The 7,500-nt window shown below is 35.5% G+C and overlaps 1 protein-coding gene across 2 annotated transcripts in view; it reads left to right on the top strand.

The window, feature by feature from the left end:
* Positions 1-7,500, top strand: part of LOC106878966 (conserved oligomeric Golgi complex subunit 1) — a 266,492-nt gene that overhangs the window by 146,982 nt on the left and 112,010 nt on the right. The gene's annotated exons all lie outside the window — the stretch shown is intronic.

Below are 7,500 nucleotides of genomic sequence, written 5' to 3'. Positions count from 1 at the left end.
GCCAGTCAAGGGACTTATAAAGACTTTCTTGATTCATTTCTTTCTAAGATAAGACCACAAGCTAGTATATATAATGTCTGTCTGAAAAGAAATCAGAATTTCAAAAAACCATTATTGCAAATGATATTGCTTTACTTTCAAATTAGTTTTGTGTCCTTCAAAATTGGTCCCTCCACTTTTAATATGTAACTCACTTTTTCTTATTCTGAATTTTCTCTTTTCCATTTTCTGAACTTGTTTTTAGAGATAGCACGCAGTCCTTGTTGCAAACTTGTTTGGTCTATTTTTGTGTATGAACGCAGGAATCTTTCAGGCTGGATTTCAATTTTGGTAGCAAAATACTGCTCACAAGGGCAAATCTGGAGAGAGAAGCCACCAAAGAATGAGAGACAACTACTTTGCTAAAATGTCAGAGATGAATGTTGCATGAGAGCGTATTGTCATGGTGCAGTGTCCAGGTTTTTGTTGGTCCATGTTTCAGGCCTCTTCCTTTACACTGCCTTTCTCAAACATCTCAGGACAATCAACTAAAACTCTTTATTGATTGTCTGACATCTAGAATATAATCATCTTGAACAATGATTTTCTAGTTAAAGAAAACAATTAACATCAGCTTCATATTTGAATGACTCTGATGTGTTTTTTAATTTCTTTTTTTTTTTAATCTTTGGTTGCATTTATGATGATTGATCTCTGTGAGAATGCCCTTTTTGTTTTGGCAACATAGCAATACGCCTACATTTCATTACCTCTTATAACACTTTTCAAGAACCCTCAACATTCAAATGATTTAACAGCTCCTAACTCAATGTGTCTCAGTTCCTCTTTTTGTTCATCTGCAAGCAGATGTGGCACAGATTTTGCTGTAACATGACACATATTCAATTTTTCTTTTAGAATCATTTGGCACACAGATTTTTACAGGTACTTGCTTGTTAGAAAATGTCACTATCAGGAAATGATTTTGATGTATTACAGTATGTACTTTTGTTAAGTGATCATCAGTCCTTAACTCAACTTGCAATCATTTTTCTGATAAACACAAACTGCAGTGTTTTGTGCCATTCCACGGGGTTGTGACTCTATCCAGGATAACTGTGGGAAATGTTGGTGGAATGACTTCTTTGTGCCTCCATTTTTTTCTTGCTCTTCAAAAGCCATGTGGTGTATTAGTATTCTTCCCCTTGGCAGCTTATGGAAGAATTTTTGTGTTGGCATGAATTTTCTCTCAGGCATCCAGTATATGTAACTATACCTTAATGAAGTAAACAATTTCTTTTTCGAATAAATCAGATCAAATTGAAATTGCTTCTTTAAGGGAGGGAGATAGTGGTTTGGGTGTGACGGGAGGAATAGGTGTCTCATTCAAATGAATCAAATTGTATTGGGTTGTCCAGAAAGTTCGTGCCGATTTTTAAAGAAAAGAAAAAGGTCAATAAATACTTGCCATTACATTTTCAATCAACCAAATATGAACCATTTTGTTGCACACTGCATCTCCATCTTTCCTTTAACTTGAAAATACCCTCTTCCCAGAATTGAAGTGGTTTCATAGGAAATAAGTCGAAAGGTAAGCTACTATAAATTGCCATGAACTTTCCGGACAACCCAATATTTAGAGATTTGTTTCATGCTTCTACTTTCTTCTGGGCAGCTGCTGCCCTAGTTTCATTTCTAAAATACACCCATAGACTTGAAGAAATACTGTAAAGTTCCCATCCAGTCCCGTATAGATTAATGATTCTTAACCAGGATTCATATGGTCCCTTGCTGATCTGTATAAGGTTTTGTTGTTAAAATTTATCTGCAAGGAATCGGTTATATTTCAACAATGTGCAAAATATTTTAACAATATTTTTTCATACAATTTTTGATATTTAATTATATAAATACAGTAGGATTTTTTGAACATTGAAAGAGTATGGAGGGTCCATCTGAATAAAATAGGAATCAAAGGAGTCCATAGGTAAAAAAAAAAAGTAATTGAGAAACACTAATATAGAGCAAAGAAGAGATTCTATATGTAATCTCTTCAGCTGCTAGAAATAGCTGCTAAACCTCCTTTATCACACCCTACTGTCTCAAAACAGGAAAGACAAATCTGCAAAAATAGATAAATACATAAATAAATAATGTCTTCTGTATAGTCTTAGCCTTTAACTGTAAGTCTACTTGATCTGAATGACCTGGGGCTAAACAACACTAAGAACAACAACAACAATGACATCTGAAGTAAGGCAGATTTGAATCTTTTGTTATCAGGTAAGAAGTAGTTTCTGGCTAAGCAGCGACCCATTGACACCATAAGAATGCTGGAAAAGCACCTAAGTGTATTAATGAAGCCGAATTATATTCAGTCTTTACTGGTTGTGAAGCTGCCACAAAAACTCATTAAGTTAGTTGGCACCTTAGAAGAGAGAACCAACGGAAGCTTTCCAACAAAATAATGATGAAGAAATTAGGTAGAAATCAATGTGCTCCCCTCAGGCGATGCTGGCCGGTCGGTGGCTTTCATTGATAACCATTTATACGGCAGATCCCAATAAGCTAAAGAAATGGGAAGTCAAGCAACACCTACTTCTCTGTGGTGTAATATCTTATAAGAAATATGATTACTTTGTCACCAGTGTTTTTGTGTGTTGCGTTTCTTTGTTGCGTTTGCTTGCTTGCTTTTATTTGTTTATCTCACTTATACTCGGTGTCTTATTGGTGATAATTATTATTTGTTAAGTGCGTGTGTGTAGGTGTGCATGTATATGTGTGTGTCTGTAGGTGTGCATGCATGTGTGTGTGTGTGTGTGTGTGTTTCACAAATACTTAATGTCTTATCACTGATAAGGTATTTTACAAGTGCGTGTATGAATGGGTTTCTGCATGTGTATGTGTGTAGGTGTATGTATATGTTACGTACATATGTGTGTGTGTGTGTGTGAATGCTATGTGTGAGTCACTTTGTATGTGTGTGTGTGTGTGTGTGTGTCTGTTTCACTCATACTTACTGTCTTTGAAATAAGGTGTGTGTGTGTGTGTGTGTGTACGTATGTTTGTGGTTTAAATGCATGTGTGTATAGAGTTGTGATTGGGCATTCTTGTATGTGTAAGTTTGTTTGGGTATGCTTGTGCATGAGGTGTGTGTGTGTGTGTGTGTGTGTGCATCTGTGCTTGTATCGTCCTTACTTAATGTCTTATCATCAGGGGTAAGATATCAGTAACTGAGTTTGAGTAAACAGGTTTGGGTTTGAGTATGTGTATGCATGTGTATATGGGTATGTGGTGTGTATAGTGTGTGTCAGAGATGTATATAATGCATAGGGGAGGGTATAGTCTATATGCATTCAGGTATGCATGTTTGTGTGTATGCAGGGATTGACCTTACTTGCAATTATGAGTGAAACATTATACTAATGTCTTATTAGAAGTAAGGTGTTTGTGAATGTATATAAATACATGTGTGTATATGAGTGCATGTGCTCTGTGTGTGTATGTATGTGAGCCAAGTTGTTAACTAAGATTTATAATGCCCAGGGCTAAACAATAAATGGTATTCATAAAGCCAGTGTTTCTTTTAGTTCTGTCTCATTCCTATAATGATACTCAAACTTGTTGCTCAGAATAATATTTCTTAATACTTTTAAGAAGAATCTGACTTCATCACAAATAAAAATATACAATACATACATAAAACATTAAATGTATATAAAACTCTTGTATCTATGCTTATAAGTAAAACAATATGAAGACATGTAAATGTTTATCAAAATGATGAGGACATAAATAAATAGACATGGCTAGTGCAGTTAAAAATCTCATTTTGCAACCACATGATTTGGGGTTCAGTCCCACTGTACTACATTTTGTGATAGTGTCTTCTAAGTGTCCTCTACTAAGCTCCAAGTTGACTGTTGCCTTGTCCCAGAATTCATTAAAAGGAAACCATGTTGAAGCCATGCATGTACATATGTGTGTATATCTATATATACATATCAGAGTGGTTGTGTGGTAAGTAGCTTGCTTGCCAACCACATGGTTCTGGGTTTGAAATCCACTGTGCGGCACCTTGGGCAAGTGTCTTATATTATATCCTCAGGCTGACCAAAGCTTCATGACTGGATTTGGTATATATGTGTCTGTGTTTGTACCCTCCACCATCGCTTGACAACCAATGTTGGCATGTTTACATCCCTGTAACTTAGCGGTTTGAGACTAATAGAATAAGTACTAGGCTTACAAAGAATAAGTCCTGGGGTCGATTTGTTCGACTAAAGGTGGTGCTCCAGCATGGCCACAGTCAAATGACTGAAACAAATGAAAGAATATATGAATGTAAGATCCTAGGATCTTATTATTTATATATTATATATAAATAATGCAAGATCCAAGATAGCCTTGGCCTGAAGAGTACCTGTGTTATACACCTCACTTGGATATTTACCACTTCTGAGGTTCCACTCACTATGAAACCTATGTAGCCCAGATATTATCCACTCCATTCCGTAACTCTTGTATGTATGTATGTGCATTCCACTTGACAACTGGTTCCGGTTTGTTTGCATTCAAACTGAGTAGTTCAGTGCAAAACATCATCATTTATTAATGAAAGAACTCAATACTTTTAGTAGATTTACATTTATCATGCATATTGCATTGAGTGGAATTTCAACTTTTGCCAGTAAGGATTTATTCAACTAATGTCTGAATATGCCACAACAGGTTTTGAACCTCAGGTACAGACAATCACAGCAAGTATTGCGAGACAAACCTCTAATGTCTCTGCCATTTAGTTGTCTAGAATATAAAGATATCAAAACTAATCTGTAATTAAATTTGTGTGTGGAAAAATAGAAGAGCTAATTATATAAACGAAGAACAGCTAATTATAATATTTATAGTCTGGCTAAAATAGCTATGTTTTGTATATATAGCACCTCGATATTGAATGCATCCTCTCATTCCAGTGTGTAATTTTTTTCTTTTCATTAATGACTGTAAGGTGTAATTTGATGGAGATTTAGCTGTTATTTCTTTTTGCACTTTGAATTGCATAGAGGTTCAGTTTATTACTCACTTTATCAGCTTGTGTTGTTCTTATGTACGGTGACTGACTGATGGAAAAGGTAAAGGTGCTGGGCCACTTAAAGGATCTAGTCTTCATTTGTTGTTTTTGGCCAACCCGGCTTTTTGGTGTTTTTGGCCAGCAGGGCTTAAAATACATGTCCCTGGCTGTGAGTGTGTGGGTGTGTGTGTGTGTGTGTGAGAGAGAGAAAGAGAGAGAGAGAGAGAAGGCTATTCTTTCACATTCACTCATACAAAATCCTCTTTCTCCTTTTCTCTGTGCATATCACACACATTTTTCATGCATGCATGGAACAGAGTTTTATTGAGGCAGATTTTCTATGGCCAGATGTCCTTCCTGTCACTAATCTTTATCTACTTCCAAGCAAGATAATGTTTCCCAGTGGTCAGACATGTTTCTGCAGCAGTACCTGTCTCTCATGCTGGTATGGGTTGAATATTTCCCAAGGATTCAACACCGCCAAATTCCACTCAGTGGCCACATACACTCTTGTGCCAAAAATAAAAACCCTCAATTGCTTATATTCCCTTTCTATCAATGTAGAAACAGAATCTCTACACAAGAAAGAATCAACAAGGAGAATCTTTTTATAGAGAAATTCCAAATGCTTCTTAACATACAAACTCCTCGGTGACCATATTCCCTTCTCTTGCCTACCCAATGAAATACATATAAATTTACTTCTTGTTTCTCTAAGAACAGACATAAACTTCCTGTTGACAAAGAATCCAGAACTCCAACTAAAGAGTATAAAACCCACAGAATTGTCTTCCCTTACACACACTTCCTGTTTTGACACTACACTTCCTGTTTAACACATAAACTCTCAGCCTTTTTTAAACACAACACCATTCTTAATTCCATGCATCTTAATCTATCTAACAATTATCAACATGGATTACCATTGAACGTTAAAAACTCAAAGACAATATAATGTATTGGTATATTTATTTTTTTATATATTTTTTTATATTTTTGTAAAAACATTATTTTAATTTTCCCTCTTCTTGAAAATTTGCCATGCAATGGAATCCGGTTAGAAAGGCTTTTTTTATTCTCGTTATACACATCTATATTAAAATATGCTTTCAGTTTAGCATTCTGCCTTATTATTATTTTTTTTTCCCATATATATATATATATATATATATATATATATATATATATATATATATATATATATATATATATATATGCATACATATATTACTGCTTGGTAAATTCCTGTTTAGTAAGTCCTCATCAATTTGAAGAAGGAAAGTATTGGGGAAAATAATGTTGCTGTTCACAAGTAAATTCATTTAAAAGGTGGGTGAAAATTGTGAAAATGCTAAGAGTGAATGAGACCACTTTAAATGTGCACCTTTAGCTTAAAGACTGATGGTTGCAGAGGGCACTAGCCCCTAGTATCCAGGGTAATATACTCCTTGATTATCTCTCCTGTAACAGTAGTAATGTGTCGTCATTATCTTTCATTATTTATATATCGTGTGTACTTATATTTCAACTTATTATTTCTCATTCAATTTCTTGTATAAACCACCACATTTTTGTGGGTGAGTCTTTGTATATGTCCACCACAGTATCTGTCCTGTTGCAAATAAAAGAAATTGTTATCATCAATCAACACTTTATATTCTTTGTTCAAATTGCACCAAGGTCAATTTTGTCTTTTAGCTTTCCAGGGTTAGCAAAATAAAATATCAAATAAATACTGGGGAAGGAGGATATCAACTACACCCCTCTTCCAAATTTCAGGCCTTGTGCTTTGTGCCTTTATAAGCAATCACCAGGTAGAAAGGCTTAACAGCATGTTGTCAATTGCTATGTTCTGAGTTCAAATTCTGCTGAGTTCAACTTTGCCTTTCGTCTTTTTAAGGTTCATAGATTAAGTAGTTGCGAAACACTGGAGTCAAGGTAATCAACTAATCCCCTCCCCTAAAATTTAAAGCCTTGTTCCTATTAAAGGTGATGAGCTGGCAGAGTTGTTAGCATGCTGGACAAAATTCTTAGCAGTATTTTGCCTGTTGCTATGTTTTGAGTTCAAATTCTGTTGAGGTTGACTTTGCCTTTCGTCCTATCGGGGTTGATGAAACTGAAAGTGGTACTAGTTGAGTACTGTGGTTGATGTAATCGGCCATCCCCCTCCTTGAAATTTCAGGCCTTGTACCTATAGTAGAAAGAATTATTGCCCTGTTGGCCTCTTTTAACTGGGAGGGGCAGGCAATTTTTATTTGTATGGTGGCTTTAACAAAAGAGGTAATATGGTGGACTTGTTTGAAAGGGCTAAAGTCAGACACTTTCTTCTTTGGCCAAACCCTCATCAACTTTTTCAAGTTTCACTTGAAAAGGAAAGTGAGGGTGAAGAGGGAGGGGTAGTCTTCTAGCAAATTTGTTGAAAGGTGGGTGGATGTTGGAAAAATGGC

The sequence above is a fragment of the Octopus bimaculoides genome, chromosome 15, assembly GCF_046866305.1.
Source record: "Octopus bimaculoides isolate indiv1 chromosome 15, ASM4686630v1, whole genome shotgun sequence".
NCBI lineage: Eukaryota > Metazoa > Mollusca > Cephalopoda > Octopoda > Octopodidae > Octopus > Octopus bimaculoides.
Note: the sequence above shows the minus strand (reverse complement) of the source record. Positions and strands in the feature narration are given on the sequence as shown.